This window comes from Coturnix japonica, unplaced genomic scaffold (genome assembly GCF_054131305.1).
Source record: "Coturnix japonica strain WE unplaced genomic scaffold, WE-NBRP24 Scf047, whole genome shotgun sequence".
Classification (NCBI taxonomy): Eukaryota; Metazoa; Chordata; class Aves; order Galliformes; family Phasianidae; genus Coturnix; species Coturnix japonica.
In genome coordinates, this window is record NW_028188950.1 from 1,805,041 (window position 1) to 1,822,213 (window position 17,173).

At 48.9% G+C, this 17,173-nt stretch overlaps 1 long non-coding RNA gene and 1 pseudogene across 4 annotated transcripts; one reads left to right on the forward strand and one right to left on the reverse strand.

The window, feature by feature from the left end:
* The first annotated feature begins 5,497 nt into the window (after window positions 1–5,497).
* LOC146752304 (olfactory receptor 5AP2-like) lies at window positions 5,498–6,437 on the forward strand (annotated as a pseudogene).
* Window positions 6,438–9,092: 2,655 nt separating this feature from the next.
* On the reverse strand, window positions 9,093–10,850 carry LOC146752305 (uncharacterized). 4 transcript variants are annotated; one of them, XR_014940684.1, is made up of 5 exons: window positions 10,732–10,850; window positions 10,595–10,630; window positions 9,996–10,031; window positions 9,608–9,676; window positions 9,093–9,481 (listed from the first exon to the last, which is right to left on the reverse strand). It is a non-coding gene; the product is annotated as an uncharacterized LOC146752305 (long non-coding RNA). The 4 variants fall into 4 exon arrangements; XR_014940685.1 differs by having other exon boundaries at window positions 9,093–9,243; window positions 10,732–10,849; XR_014940683.1 differs by having other exon boundaries at window positions 9,093–9,448; window positions 10,732–10,849.
* Window positions 10,851–17,173: the final 6,323 nt, after the last annotated feature.

Below are 17,173 nucleotides of genomic sequence, written 5' to 3' on the forward strand. Positions count from 1 at the left end.
ACTGAGCCCCAGCTCTGAGTCATTATGGCTGGAAAAGAACTTCAAGCGATCCCCTCATCCAACCACCCACTGCCCACCAGCACTGCTCGCTGCCCCACACTGGTGGAACACCTCCAGGGACGGTGACTCCACCGCTCCATGGGTGGAAGCCTCAACTGCAATGCAAAGGGGCTTTGATTTTCTATCATTTTCTAAACAGCTTTTCTTTACCCATGAATGCAATGCCTGGTTGAGATTCATGTAAGGCAAAAAAAAAGATAACAATAAGTATTAATGAACAGTTGCTATCGGACAAACATCTGATGACTTTTATTAAGGCCCACAGGAATCAGAGCTGTCAGCCCAGCTGCGTGACGTAATTATAAACCACCACCATTGGAGCCAAACAAACACTGCAGTCTCAGTAATCCCTTAAAGAGATAAAGAATCCCAAGAGAGCACAATTGGGAGGATATCTCCATCCTCTGCCACGCAGTGATCCGCCCCTATCAGTGGGGCAGTGCCAGCTGTGGACTGATCCACACATGGAGGGAGATGTGGCTGTGAATGAGTCCAGAGCTTAGCAGTCATCAACTCTGTGCACAGCACTGCTGAATGCATGAGTGTGTGGGAAAGGAAGAGAGAGAAGGCTTCAGAGCAGGCTGATGGACTGCCCACAAGGTCCTGAAAGGGAGGTATGTATTGAAGCTGATGATGCATGTCTGCATGGGATGGGCTTCAGAAAGCGAGCTCAGTGAGGAAGGAAAGTGCCTCAGGCTGTGCTGCTCTCCCAGCACAGGACAACGGTGTGGATGGATCACTTGGAGGCCCTTTCCAACCCATGCCATTCTGTCAGTACCTTTTCAACCTAACCCAACCCAATCCAGCTGTTCCAAGGCTCTATGATCTTTAAGGACCATTCCAACCCAACCTTTCCATGGTTCTGTGATCCTTACAAACCCTTCCAAACCAGGCAATTCTGTTGTTCTGTGATCTGTAAGGACCCTCCAACTGCAGCCCAAACTCCAACACTGTGGGTCTCTGTGGGTCTCTATGGGTTTCTGTGGGGTAATCAATTCCAGGAATCAACTCAGAGGTGCATTTAATGCAATTAATCCGCTTAAAGACAGAGTTGGGAGTCAGTGCGACATTCAGAGCAGAGCTCAACTGCATAAATACAGCATTCGGTGTTGCCTAATTATCTTAATTATCCCATGATTAATTAAAGAAGGAGATGAGCTTGTCCTTGAGAGCAGCTCAGCACAGAAAGACCTGGGGGTCCTGATGGACAAAAGACTCAACATGAGCCAGCAGTGAGCTCTGGCAGCTCGGAAAGCAAATGGACTCCTGGACTCCATCAGGAGAGGGGTGGCCAGCAGGGATAGGGAGGTGATTATCCCTCTCTACTTGGCTTTTGTGAGGCCCCATCTGGAGTACTGTGTCCAGGTGTGGAGCCCTCAGTACAAAAAAGACATGGTGATTTTGGAAAGGGTCCAGAGGAGGGCCACGAAGATGATCAGGGGGCTGGAGCACCTCCCCTATGAGGACAGGCTGAGGGAGTTGGGTTTATTCAGCCTGGAGAAGAGAAGGTTGCGGCGTGACTTCATTGCAGCCTTTCTGTACTTGAAGGGAACTTATTCCCAGGAGGGGAGTAAACTCTTGGAAAGGGCTGACAATAGCAGGACTAGGGGAAATGGTTTTAAGTTACAAGAGGGAAGATTTAGGTTGGATGTTAGGGGGAAGTTCTTTACTAGGAGAGTGGTTAGGTCCTGGAACAGGCTGCCCAGGGAGGTTGTGGATGCCCCGTCCTTGGAGGTGTTCAAGACCAGGTTGGACAGGGCCCTGGGCAACCTGATCTAGTAAAGGTGTATGTTTGGTGGCCCTGCTAGGCAGGGGGGTTGGAACTACATCCTTGAGATTCCCTCCAACCCGGGTCATTCTGTGATTCTGTGATTCTTGATTCTGTGATTCTGTGATTCCCCTTATGATCAGTTCTAAGTTTTTTTTTTTTTCGTCAAGTGAAAGGACAATAATAGACAAATAAAACTATTACGTCACCCCCAAGCACTTGTAACTCCTTGGATCTGCTGGAGTTACTCTGCCCAGCAGAGAATACTGTGATCATCATTAAAGAAATGGAAGGAATGCTCCCCAGCACAGCAAAGTCTGAAGCACAAGTCCAATTGGTGACAGGTGGACAGGTGGCCTGGGTGATCTTGGAGATCTTTTCCAACCTTGGTGATTTGTTATGGTTCCATGAGTAAATCGATCATTCATTTCAGTTTCAAAGAATATTTTTAGTGGAATCACTCCAAAATCATTATGTGAATATATAAAAATTCCAACATTCCACACTCTGAACACAAAATACTACAAAGACACTTGTATTCTATGTACTGCCAACCTCTGGTGTAGTTGTGCTGGTGGCTGTACACAGGGGATGAATTGGAACAGGTGGGCATACCCAAAGGTCTGCACATGCACAGCAGGACAGGCCTGTGGTTTCTCAACCTAATTCTGCAGGAGAGCCGTTGCAGAAGTTACTTTTGCCCCATTACATGCAGGCACAAGACCAAGGTAAGGTGGTTGGAAAACAGTGATAAAGACTTTGTAAAGGTGACAGAAGTGTGGCTTAAAGAAATCAAAACTCTGTACTCATGTGATACATAAAATTTCCACTATCTGGAGTGGTCCCTGAGGCGTAGTGGTAAGGACCCATTGAGAACGATGCCTTCTATTCCCTTGTACTGAAAGTAGACTCAGGTACGGAACTGCAGCTCAATGGGAATGTTCTACAACACCCAAGTAACTGGAATCCAAAGATTCAGGGCAAGGAAGTTGTTTTATTGCATTGCCACATCCCTGCAACTCTTTGCACTCTTAAAGTGCCTTGTATGTGTGCCCAAGAAAACCTCAGAGACACTCCTCCCTAGGTACACCCCCAGCATATAATTATGACACCTTATTGATGAAAAGACACTTACTCGTGCACATGGGCTAGAGTTCTGGCTGATGCTCATGTGTCTTTTAAGGTCTCTTCCAATACAAGTCCATCTGTGACTCTACGTGAGAAAATTCTTTTTCTACTAAATCAGGACACAGCTCTTCCTTAATAAACTGGTGCTCTGAAATCTCCCGTGGAATCATTTTTCTGTCACACAGATCTTCTAACTGGATGTAGAAAGGAACAGAAGGACAGGCAGGTTTCCTGGAGGTGCAGACTGCAGTATATCACCTGTAATGAACCCCTCATTGCAGTGAGTATTTCCACGTGGTTCTCACAGAATCACAGAATGACCCGGGTTGGAAGGGACCTCAAGGATCATGTAGTTCCAACCCCCCTGCCTAGCAGGGCCATCAAACATCCACATTTACTAGATCAGGTTGCCCAGGGCCCTGTCCAACCTGGCCTTGAACCTGGCCTCCAAGGACGGGGCGTCCACAGCCTCCCTGGGCAGCCTGTTCCAGGGCCTAACCACTCTCCTAGTAAAGAACTTCCCCCTAACATCCACCCTAAATCTTCCGTCCTTCAACTTGGATCCATTTCCCCTAGTCCTGCTACTGTCAGCCTTTCTCACTGTATCCTACCTAACTGATTTCCCATCTTTCCATTTAAATTGGTGATTTAAAACACCATGAGCCTTTTATTCCTGCGTAAGCATTTTTTACGGCATTTCAGTGAATTTGGTATCAAGGAAGGAGGTGCTCGTGCTGCACTTAATCTCCCTCTAGAATGACTGTGTAAGTTATTATGAGTTATGCTTAATGTTGCAATATGCGCCGAGTCTTCCTAGAGGCCTCTGAGATGGAAGGCAGAAGTACAACACCCAGCTAGATCCTAAAAGTGCTAATATTGTTATGTCTTTATCTTCAACTCTAATGATCTCCAATCTCAGAAAAGTTAAGCTTTTTGATTCATCACTTTACACTTAATATTATCTATATCTATATTATCTCTATCTGTGAGAACAGCCTTGTTTTTCTTGCCAGTTCTGCTTCACAAGACACACTGGAGTCATAATAGGCTGCTTTTATCTTTGTACCCATCAGATGCAAGGACTTCTTCCTCAGGTTTCTCATATATTGTTTTGGATTAGAGTGCACCAAGGTGGAAAGTTGCTCACTGTTGCATCCCAAAAAATGGAAATCCACCAAACTGGGGAAAAACAACCGAGGATCAGCCAAAAGCCTCTGTGATGAGGCTGAGGATGGAAAAATGGGGATTAAGAAAATGAACATATGACCTCACAGATGCAACTGAGCGTGTCCAGAAGGATATTAGCATATATGAATAATTTCTTGGAAAAGAATGAATATGTATGCCCGTGTACTGCTTGTGCATGTTGGAACAGTTCAAAAGTTCAAATGTAGAACCTGAACTTTGAGAGAGCATGCTTGCTTGTCACGTATCTGGGGAATAAAGGAATACCACTCTGTGACACCACACTGGAGTTAGATAGTTTTATTCCTAGATTTTAGATGATGGAACATCAACACTTTTCTTTATTTCTTTATTTATTTATTGCATTTAGGGGCATCTCTGATTGTGATCAACTTTTGTAAGACAGCAGATATCTGTCTCATTTCAGTGCTGTACAGGATTGGTTTTCATCAGTCGGATGCCTCTAGCCCTGTCTTGGTGCGCCTTTGTGCTTTTCTCTGAGGTGTGCTCCAGTTTTTAAGGCTGGACAAAGGAGGAGGGGAAGTCAGGAAGGATGTGGTGGAGACCTTGTGGAGGAATGAGTGCCCAGAGTGAGGGAGAAGTCCAGGTACAGAGACAGGCATTCATCCTGAAATGCAGACTGAACAGGTCTGTGGTCAGGAAACAGAGCTGCCTTCCAATCCCTGTTGTAGAAGGGCTGTAGGGTCAGGAGTTCTTCAGGCTTTTCCACCTTGGAGCACTATAGGATACTTCAGACTGAGATTGGGATTCTTGTCACCTCTCTTCCTCTGAGCTGATCTCTGTGACAACTTTACAGGACGTTTGCCTGGTTGCTTTCAATATGAAACCCCTGCAACTTCTCAAGAGGTGACAAGTTTTCTGGCAAGTGTGATCTTATCCCAGCTGCTGGAACGCTGTCCTGAGGGAACGAATTCTCTGAAATGCATTTTGTTTTCCATCCCCACATGATAAAAAGAAGATCATCATAGTATCATAGTCTCATGCGGGTTGGAAGGGACCTTAGAGATCATCGAGTCCAACCCCCCGGGATTCGAGCCTCCTGTGTAGCAGAGCGGCACTTCTACCACTTGCGCCACAGGGGGGATTCGAACTCAGGGCCTCCGGTGTTGCAGTGCGGCATTCCTACCACTTGCACCACCGGGGCACACAAGATAGGAAGAAAGAGGACAGGAAAACAACTTCTTATTTTTTTAACCTCATCTACATATTTTTTAGTGCCTGAGATCTCTATTTATTTACTTTCCCATCAAAGAGTAAGACTCCGATAAGGAATATTCTGCTTTGCTCACTGATGTGTCTGCTTGCTTCCAGCTGTGTACAGTGTGCCTGACAGGGATGCTGGAGGGAAATCTCACCGAGGTGGCAGAGTTTGTTCTGCTAAGCTTCACTGACAACCCTCAGGTATGAGCCCTCCTCTTCACTCTGCTGCTCCTCATTTACACTGCCAGCCTGGAGGGGAATTTCACCATCATCATGTTAACCCGAGTTGACTCTCACCTGCAGACCCCCATGTACTTTTTCCTCTGTAACCTGTTCTTCATTGACATCACCTACTCCTTTGTGATTCCTCCCAAGACACTGGCCAATCTGTTAGCAAAGAAGAAAGTAATTTCATTTCTGGGCTGGACTGTGCAATTTTTTCTTCACTCTTTTTCCATCAGTGCTGAAGTTGTGCTCTTAGCCGTGATGGCGTACGATTGGCTTGTGTCTGTTTGCAACTCACTGCGGTATGCAGTCCTTATGTCCAGACAGAAGTGTGCTCAGCTGGTCTCTGTCTCATACCTGTGTTGATGCATCAGTTCAGTTGCCCACACAGCTTCCCTGTTCAGCCTGTCCTTCTGCGGGTCCTGTGTCATCGATCACTTTTTCTGTGACATCTCCCCACTGCAGCAGCTCTCTTGCTCTGACAAGCGTTTTGCACAAGGGTTACACGTGGCCTTTGCTGCAGTGGCAGGCTCGGGCACTGTGAGCATCATGCTAATCTCTTACCTGTGCATCATCTTTGCTGTCCTGCAGATTCATGGTGCCCGAGAAAGGTGGAAAGCCTTTTCCACCTGTGCCTCCCACCTGTCTACTATCACCCTGTTTTATGGGACTCTCTTCTTCATCTACTTAATACCCGTGCTCAGCAGCTCTGCTGATCAAGTGCAAAGTGGCAGCTGTGTTTTACACACTGGTAATCCCTGCGGTGAAGCCCCTGATTTACAGCCTGAGGAACAGGGAGGTGAAGGATGCCCTGAGGAGGTTGATACAGAAAGCATTTGTCAATAAGTAAAATCCTCTCATGGAACAAATCTGAAGGTATGTAAGATTAGGAGGTGACTACACAGAGTATAACTTGCATCTTGTCGAAAACAGCAGGGAACCTCAATGAGACAGCACGCTGCTCTTTCATTTCCCTTGGCATAGAACTCCTCAGAAGTAAGTCAGCAGAGAGAAAGTCCAGCCACAGTATTAACACCCATCAGTTGTCTTCACTGTCAGAAAATGTCAGTTGGGGTCCTGAGATACAGATCCCAGTTTCCTCCCACAGGCTCACTGCAGTCTCCACAACTCCCACAGGCTGTTGAACATCCAGCTATGCTCCTGAGGAACACAGCAGAAGAAATAAGGACTTAGGGTGAAAAACCTTCCTGATGTCTTATTGTAAGCCAGATGTTGTGATATCCAGTGTTACTAAGCATCTTTGAGGTGAAGGGCTGGAAAGGAGTAGCTTTCTGAAGACACCCAAAGCAGAGAAAGAAATGTCAGGTAAATAGAGATGATTTTCTTGTACTGAGAAGAAATTGTGTATAGGATATGGCAGGATTGTACAGAAAGTCATCAAGCAGCTGTAGCAATAAGGCAGAAGTCCATTCCCAACTCAAGAGTATGATCCCCATCACTGTAATCTGCTTTGTGAGGAATATTCCAAAAACTAATAATGTAAGAATGACGGTATACTAAGTTGTACCAAGCAGTTGCATCACTAGCTCAAATGAAGCAGCACCTAACCTTTGTAGAAGTTCGTTCTGCATTTGTATGGCCTCATCCACAAAATGCCCAGGTCCAGCCACCTGTCTAGGTTTCCTTGCTGGTTGTGTAGGAAGAATTGTGTCTCTTGAGAACTACTCCCTCTCCTCAGGCACCTTTTTTAGCAAAGGTGCTTTCTTTTTGAAGGTTTCTGCCTGCCACAGAATGTGAGCAATGACAAGTATGGAGCAAAACACGTGTCACCCAGCTTTGCTTTTCCTGAGAGAAATAACACTGTGCTCACATTCCTCATTTCCAAGCTCTGCTTAATGGGTTCTGTTTATTCCTACGTAATCCTTTCAGCTTTGCACATTAGTTAAGCATCTCCCAGCCAGTAGAAATAATAGTAATGTTCTGCTAAAAGATAAACTTTTTGCGGAATTTATCTCCAGAGCTTACTGTGTCTTGCCTTGTAGTCAGCTGGGATTTCAGAGATGTTTTGGGTAGCCTGCTCTGCAAGCAGTTAAAATCTTTTAGACTGGGCTATTCCTAATGAATTACAGACAGTCTAGAAAGTGGAGTTTTTATCTCCAAGGCTTATATCTGTAAAGGCTGTGCGGAAGGAGAATGTCTGCTCCTAGAAGGTATTGGTCAGGGCTCTTTACCTTTGTCCTATCCCTACAGACCCCCTTTAGATATTGAAAGGACACACTCAGGTCACCTCACACCATTCTCCAGGCTACACAGCCCCAGCTCTCAGCCTGTCCACGTAGCAGAGTTGTTTCATCCCTGGGTTCCTATTTGTGGACCTCCTCTGGAGGCACTCTAACAGCCCCATGTCTCTCCTGCACTGAGGACTCCACATCTGAACACAGTGCTGCTGGGGAAATCTCACCAGCACAGACCAGAGGAGCAGATCCCCTCCCTCTCTCTGCTGAGACAAGTCCACCCATCTTATTACCAAGGAAAGCCTGCTGGAGAGAGTTGAAAAAGCACTAGGAACACACTCTCAGCGGTATGATTTGAGCTTTGAGTGGTCCTGCACGAAATCAGGAGTGGCAGTTAATGATCCTCATTAACTGTTCAGGTTCAGGTTGTGCTATGATTTCATGATTCTACAGACTTGCAGGATGACTGTCACTTGTTCTTGGGACTGCTGTCAGTTTACATGGGCCTTATGGCTGTGGTGATGAGTTAGCTACATAGAAATTTTGGCCCTAGTACAGGCAGAGCTGATGGCAGGAGTCAATGCCCAGCCAGGTGTGCCCGACCCAGCCCAGCTGGGCAGGGATAACAAGGTAACCCACAGGGCCATTGGCTTAGGCTGCAGCTATCTAACACTGCTGGAAGATGTTCCAGCCTTGTCTCTGTGCCTCTTCTGGATCCAGAGCTCAAGGTGGGCGAGCAGAACCTCTGTGGGAGTTGTGTTTTAATCCAGCAGGTGCTTGAGCAACATATGCTCATCTGCTCACTCCCCACTCTTCCTAGTGATCACTGATCAAGAGAGGGTGTCACTGGTCATCAGGGGGCTTCATTGGTCATCAGGAGATTTGAGGCGTCCATGGGAGGGGATGTGCAGACCTTGTTCTGGGAGATGGGGCACTGATGCAAGAGGACTAAAGCAAACCCAAAGGAGGGACAAGTGGCTGCAGTAAGACTGGGGGTAAAAGGAGGGTGATGTAGTCACACTGTGTCCATGGGTCAAAGTGTAACGAGTTTGGGATGAATTGTATGGAGGAGCTGAGAGAGAGCAGAGGGAGGGTACTCGAACTGCTTGGCAGCATGAGGATCTCCATCCTTTAGGACTTTGAGGCAGATGATGAGAGAGGGTGGTGAAGCCCACAGGGGTGCAGGACATGGTGTGCATGGCATGGAGCTGGGGAAGCTTCCCAGCACTTTGAGGTGACCACTGCCAGGCAGGGACAGATCCAAGCAGTCCGTGCTGAGCATGAGAACAAGGACACAGACACACAGAGTGTAGCTTTGCTGAGGGATTTATTGATCATCAGAGGGTGTCATTGATCATCAAGGTCTTCATTGGTCATCAGAGGGCAACGCTAGTCATCAGTGGGCAGCAATGGTCATCAGAGGATGTCAGAGGGCATCACTGGAAAGGAGGAGCCTTGTCCCTGCAGGGTTTGTCCCCAAGGACTTAGGGCAGGAGAAGGACTGGCAGCAGCCAAGAGACCCAGGGCAGGATGTGGGTCCCCTGGGGACAGAAGCCATAGCCCCTGTCCCAGCTGCATGGTGACTCTGGGCCATCCATAGGGCACCCTGAGCCTGCCCCCTCCAGATCTGTTCCTCTGCACATCTCTGTAGACTGCAAGCGAAAGGCTGGAGGTGAAGAGTGGCCAGGTCCCCCTGGAACTGGTCAGGGACAGTCCCCTCCATAACATCAATTCCCAGCACCTGATGCCCAGTCCTCAGGGCTCCAGATACAGCCAGGGTCCCCTAAGTCCCCCGTGGGGTTGTAAGCATCCCCGTGCTGCTCACCTAGACATGTAAATCCAGGGCCACACGTCTCACGCGTGGGGGATTCTCCTCAGTCCTGCTGAGCACATCCTGGGGAAAAAGGGGCCGTCAGGGATACACAGAGGGTATGGGGAGAATGGAACACACTGTGGGCAATAAGACACAGTGGGATACCCTGAAGGTGCAGGGACCCATTGTGGGCACAAGAACAGCATGGCCAAGGCATGGTCCTGTAGCCAGCTCAGCCCCAACTACCCCCCATTGCCTCCTTCCCCTGACCATTGCCCTCCCACATCTGGAGGGAGCCCAACAGCAGCCTTGGGGCGGCAGGAGGGTCCCCAAGTCTCAGGGGAACTGAGAACAGCAAGACATCTCAGCCCCATCCTTGCCCCAGGGTCACCCAACTCACCAATCCAGGAAGGGCAACAGCAACAGGTGGTGGCACCTGGGGAAGAAGAGCCATGAGGCAGCAATGAGGGAACTGTGAGTCTGGGGGATCACAGGGTGACCCCATCCAAGCAGCCTGGTTGGTCCCAAGGCTGCCCCCAACCTCATGGTTGCCAAGGTCTTTGCACCTCTGCCCATGGGCAGGAGCCCAGGGCTGGGGTTGGGCATAAGGACAGGGCAGGGCTTTGGGGGGCCCAAAGGAGGGGAATAGGGGTGCCAAGAGTCTTGGGGGTGCTAAACAGAGAGGAATGGAGAATGAGGGAAAATGAAACACAAGGGATTGGGGACCTAAAGAGATGAGAATTGGGTTGCCAATTAAAGGAGATCTGTTGGTGCAAAAAGGATGGGATGTGGGGACCCAAAGAGATGGCATTTGGAACAGCCAAGAAAAGGGATTTGGGGGAGCCAGAGAAAAGATGACTAGGGTGCAAATGGAAGAAATTTGGATGTGCCAAATATAGGGGCAGCCTCTGCCAGGCAGGGACAGACCCCACCTGCTCCTTCAGAGCTCCCTGCAGGGCCATCCTTGGGCACAATCAGCATGACTGCCCAGGCACTCACCACAGCAACTTCTGAGTCCGGCAATTGCACAAGTGACTGTGGGGAGAGGAGTAGGAGAGAGAGTGAGAGATTGCGTCGGGGGTCCCCAGTAGCCAATCACCTCCAGCCCCAGCCCACATCCCCCACAGATGCTTCACCTGAGCTTCCACTGTGCAGCACAGGGCAGCAAGGAGCATCACGAGGCTGAGCACAGCTGCCTTCATCTTCCTCTGTGCTCTGGGAGCTGGGTGAGGCTGCAGGAGGCAACGTCTGCATTTATCCTCCCAGAGCCCCTCCCACTCCCCAGATGCCCCTGGGCTTGGCAGACTCCCCTGACATGGACTGAGCCCAGCATGCAGCCGTCCCCTTCCTTGGCCCCAGGAAACATGAGGAAGCCAGGGATCAGAGGAAGAACACTGAGTGCTGGGATCCTGATGGCACTGAGCCCAAAGCCCTCAGGTCCCAGCACTCAGCACACACAGCCTTTCTTTCACCCAGGACCACCCAGAGATAACACTGTCCTCATATCATGTCTTTGTCCAAGGACTCATCCCTGAGTTCTGTCCTGTCCTGTGAAACTACAAGGTGTGAGGCTGATTCTTTTTGGGAACTAGGATACAGCATTTGGGGAAACTGGGAGGTGAGAGGGTAATAGGGACATGGGTAGTGAGGAACTTATGGAGATATTTGGAAGGCAAGGGGACACAGGGATATGAGGACATGAAGATATGAGAACATCATGTGATACGAACACATCATGGGAACATGAGTATGTCACGGCAGTTTGGGGAAGTCATGGAGATATGGGAAAATGGGGACGTGCAACCAAATGGGAACTTCTTGGTGACAGGGATCTGGAAGTTTGTAGGTGGGGCCATCATGGCCAGGCTGGATGTAGCTCTGGGCAGCCTGGTCTGGTGGTTGGTGACCCTGCACATAGCAGGGTGATTGAAACTAGATGATCATTATGATACGTTTAACTCAGGCCATTCTATGATTCTGTGTGGGCAGTGGGGACAGTTGGGTGATAGGGAAACATAGACACAGGAAGGTTGGCAGTGTTCACTCAGTTGCTTTGTCATCATGCTGGAGATCAGGAGTGAATAACAGAACTTGGCTATGGCTGATTGGTTTCCTCCTCATTTATTGCTTCAAAACCCAAAGACCATGCCTTTTAGAATCATGGAATCTCAAAATCATGGAATACCTGAACCATGGAATCACAGACTAGAATCAGCGAGTCATGGAATCACAGAGCCATGAAATCACAGCACCATAGAACTATAGAATCATGGCATCATTCAGGTGGGACAAGACCACTTAAGTCACGTCAGGAGATGTGTCATGCATTTTCTGCTGTCTTTACATAGCCAAGAGCAGAAGTCCCCATGTTACATCCAGATATCTGCATTGCATGTCTGAGATGGCAGTAGTGCTGCCTCTGTCCATGAGGACAGTTTGCCATTAGGACATGCAGGCACAGAATCCAAGGCTGAGGGTGAAAATTGGCTGAAGGTACCTGAATAAGATCTGAAGTCACTGGGCTGTGTGCCTGAACTTCAGAGAACAAAGGTGTCCTATGGGTTTTGTTCCCATGATGGTCCAGCCTCCTGTCATAGCTTCAAAGAAAGTGAGTCTTGTTGTATCTGGATGAAAGGAAAGAAATAATAGAGAGCTGATAAATGGCTTAGAACTGCAAACAACTCAAGGATTCTACAAGGAAACATGATATGCCAATTTGAAGTGCTTCATCTGACAGAACAGCCAGCTGGTCACAGCTTTCACGGGGCATTTCCCATAAACAGGAGAGCTGCTGTAGGTCAGCTCTGAGAAGAACACTTGAATGTTTACGTTGGAAATTGCCCAGAGAGCAGCCAGCTGGAAGAGTTTCCTTTGGGCTGCTTCTGCTCTGTGCAGTATTTGTCAGAGCTGATCAGTGCTGCCTCATTCACTACACTTAAATGTAACGTGGCATTATCCCTACTCTGGGGTGCTTTTGGAAAGAACCAACCAACTGCCCATGCTGCCATCAGTGAGGAATCTTGACTGAGGTGAGGTACAGGCTGTCTTTGAGATCAGTGTAAAGTAGGTGGGTGACATTTGATAGCAATTTTATGTGAAAGGTTCTCCTTGGGAAAACCCCTCGGCTGGTTTGATGATATCTAAAAAGAAACACTCAGGCTTTTGTAACAGTCAAACACTGAACAAGTGAAATGTGACATGGTTGGAGTTCTCAGGCTGCTCATCCAACAGCCTCCCCTGCAGTGAACTCCCCATCATGGCATCATTTAGGTTAGAAATGACCTCTCAGGTCAACCAACTGTTACCTCAGATAAGAGCTGCATCAGAAGTAATGCCTCGTCTTATGTTACCTGGGCTGTAAAATCAAAGGCGGATGCTGGAGATGTGACTGTAGGGGCTGAACCTTCCCAACAGCATCTCATTACGTGTTGCTGCCAGGAGACAGTTGTCAGCAGATGGGCAGCCTGACAGAATGGCATCTGACGTGGAAGTGCATATGAAGCAAAAGTGTGTCATTCAATAACTACAAGTGGAAAAAAGTTACATTCATTGACATTGACCAATACTTGCTGAATGTTTCTGGAGACCAAACAGTGGATGTGAGCAGAGTGAGCGAGAGGGAAGTGTGTTTCAGCAGTGGTAATGATGACAGACAGAGCGACTGCATTTCCTTTATTCTGTTAAGGTTGACAAAGAGCCTAGTTCATTATGTACACTGTGTTTGGGCTACACTACAAAGGGTTTCAATTACGACTTAGTAGTGAAAAGATTGCAGTATTTTTTAAAAAAGGATAAGAATAAATTACACATATAAAATGGCACAAAAAAAAACCAACAATAAAAGAGAGCTTGATTCAGTAAAAAGCTGCATTACAAGCCATGAATTCCACAAGATGGGCAGTTCACTGCTTTTGAAAGAAATTGGTCATCGCTTTCCTCACTGCATCCTTGACCTCCCTGTTCCTCATGCTGTAGATGAGGGGGATCACTGCCTGAGGAACCACTGAGTACAGAAGTTCCACTGGCAGATCCAGGAGTGGGGAGGAAATGGTCGGGGGCTTCTGGTAGGCAAAAGCACCAGTGCTGAGAAACATGGAGACCACAGCCAGGTGAGGGAGGCACGTGGAGAAGGCCTTGTGCCGTCCCTGCTCAGAGGGCATCCTCAGCACAGCCATGAAGATCTGCACATAGGACACAACTATGAAAACAAAGCACCCAAAGAATAAACTGGAACCAAAAAAGAGAAACACAACTTCCCTGAGGTAGGAGGCTGAGCAGGAGAGCTTGAGGATCTGTGGGATTTCACAGAAAAACTGGTTGACAACATTGCCTTGGCAGAGAGGCAGTGAAAACATGCTGGCAGTGTGCAGCAGGGAATGGAGAACCCCAGTGCCCCAGGCAGCTGCTGCCATGGTGGCACAAGCTCTGCTGTCCATCAAGGTCCCGTAGTGCAGGGGCTTGCAGATGGCAACATAGAGAGACATGATGGTGAGAAGGACATGATGGTGAGAAGGGAATACTCTGCTGAGATGAAGAAGACAAAGAAAAAGAGCTGTGCAACACATCCTGTGTAGGAGATGGCCCTGGTGTCCCATAGTGTGTTGGCCAAGGCTTTGGGGAGAGTGGTGCAGATGAAGCTCAGGTCAAGGAGGGCCAGGTTGAGGAGGAAGAAGTACATGGGGGTGTGCAGGCGGCAGTCGCAGGCTACGGCTGTGCTGATGAGGCCGTTGCCCAGGAGGGCAGCCAGGTAGATGCCCAGGAAGAGCCAGAAGTGCAGGAGCTGCAGCTGCCGCGTGTCTGCCACGGCAGCAGGAGGAACTTGCTGATGGAGCTGCTGTTGGACATCTGCTGTTCCTGGGCTTGGAGTCCTGTTCAGAGAACAGAAGGTAATGACAAGTCCAGACTATTCTCAGAGACACTCCTGCTATGCTATAAAATTTTCTGTTCCCTCTGGAAAATGATCATTTAACACCATAACTTGTATTTATTTCCATGAGCTTCACCATCCCATTAGGAGAAGATTAGGGAGCTCTTTCTCCTCATTTCCTAATCATACCCCAGCCTCCAGGATATTTTCCTCTTTACTGCAGCTGTTCTTCGACACCCCAGCCCCAGCCTCTGTGCACTTCAGTTTGTCTTAGAGAAATCTGCCTGTTTGCAGGACAAGTGAACTATTAATATCTGCAGAAAACAAAGAAACTATAACCTAAGCTGGTTATATCCTTTTAGGTAGATGAGGCTGACTCATAACCTGTGTGACTGATTACAAAACAGCCAACTGACTGGAGAAATATTGGGGAGTCTCAGAGCCTGGCAGGCAGCAGAGTCCTTGTCCCAGCACAAAGTCCTTGGGGCACAGCAGGGACCCTGCTCTACAGGACAGCCTTGGGCACCTGCCTGCAGCCCCAGCAGCACAGCCTGCAGCCATCCTGATGCTGCAGCACAGAAGCCCTCAGCTGGAGCAGAAATCTTTTTCCACAGTAAAGCAAGATGCAGTGCCTACAGACAGATCTTCTATGGGATGTCCCCAGATTGGTGATCCCTCCTGAAAAAGCAGCTGTGCTGCCTACTGCAAGAGACTTACCATGTCGTGGTCTGTGAGAAATGCTCCTCCAGTGAGCTCACAGCCTGCTCACACCATACACGCTTTGTAAGCTCTCTCTCCCCTCTCTTCTGTCCTCATATCACCTGCAGATCATGACCCAGCCCTGCTGTTCTGTGCACAAGAGTGGTTCCTGGGCACAGCTGTCTCTCTGCAGCGCTCCCCACTTGTAAGAGCTCCCTGTGTCTCAGGAGCCTGGCCCTGCTCAGCAGCAGAGTATGCCATGTTTATCCTTCCCACTCGTCTCCCATGAGATGTCCCTGGGTCTTCATGGCCAACAGCTCCTGAAAGACAACAGCATCATGACTGTACTTTGAAATCTGTTAAGTTAAACACCATATTTCAAGTGGTCAGTGACTAATTCCAGACATGTGGTGAGTCCTACCAGAGTGTGTTTGCTGAAACAAAAGGGGTACGCAGACAAGGACAGGGAATCCTAGAATCATAGAGTCACCAAGGTTGGAAAAGTCCTAAAAGATCATCCAGTCCAGCTATTCACCTATCACCAGTAGCTCCCACTAAACCATGTCCCACAACACAACATCCAGTCATTCCTAGAACACTTCCAGGTGGCTTGCAGAATCAATGGGGTCAATGGGGCCCATATGGGGTTGTGGGTCCTTTATGGGGTTGTGTAGCCTGAATGGGGTCAATGGGGCACATATAGGATTGTGGGGCCTATATGGGGTCTTTGGGGCCGATATTGGTTGTGGTGCCAGTATGGGGTGTATGTGGCCCATATGGGGTCTATGGGACTCATATGTGTTTGTGGGGCTTATATGGGGTTTTGGGCTTATATGGGGTTGTGGGGCCATTATGGGGTCTATAGGGCCCATATGGGGTTGTGGGGCCTGCATGGGGTCCATGGGCCCATATGGGGTTGGGTGGCCTGTATAGGGTCTATGGGGCTCATATGGGGTTGTGGGGCCTGTATAGGGTCTATGGGGACCATAAGGTGTTGTGGGGTCTGTATGTGGTCTATGGGGCCCATATAGGGTTGTGGGGCCTGTATGGGGTCTATGGGTCCCATATGAGGTCTATGGGGCCTATATGGGTTTGTGGGGCCCATATGGGGTTGTGGGGCCTTTATGGAATCTATGGGTCCCATATGGGGTTGTGGGGCCTGTATGGAGTTGTGGGTCCTGTATGGGGTGGTGGGGCCTCTAACGAGTCTTTGGGGCCCATATGGGATTGTGGGGCCTGTATGGGGTCTTTGGGGACCATATGTGGTTGTAGTGCCTTTATGGGGTCTATGGGGCCCATATGTGGTTGTAGTGCCTTTATGGGGTCTATGGGGCCCATATGGAGTTGTGGGAACTATATGGGGTTGTGAGGTCTGTATGGGGTATATGGGGGCCCATATGGAGTTGTGGGGCCTGTATGGGGTTAATGGGGCCCGTATGGGGTTAATGGGGCCCGTATGGGGCTGTGCGGCATTTATGGGGTCTATGGGGCCCCTATGGAGTTTTGGGGAATGTATTGCCTCTATGAGGCTCATATGTGCTTGTGGGGCCTGTATGGGGTCTATGGAGCCCCTATGAGGTCTATGGGCATATATGGGATTTTGGGGCCCATATGGGTTTGTGGGAAGTATATGGGGTTGTGGGGCCTGTATGGGGTCTATGGGGCCCATATAGGGTTGTGGGGTCTGTATGGGGTCTATGGGGCCCATATGGGGTTTTGGGGGCTGGATGGTGTCTATGGGGCCCATAAGGGGTCTATGGGTCCCATATGGGGTCTATGGGTCCTATATGGGGTTGTGGGGCCCATATGGGGTTGTGGGGCCTTTATGGAATCTATGGGGCCCATATAGGGTTGTGATGCCTGTATGGGGTGTATGGGGCCCATATGGTGTTTTGAGGCCTGTATAGGGTCTATGGGTCTTATATGCTGTTGTGGGGCCTTTATGAGGTTTTGGGGCCTGTATGGGGTCTATGGGGCCCATATGGGGTTGTGGTTCCTGTCTGACATCTGTG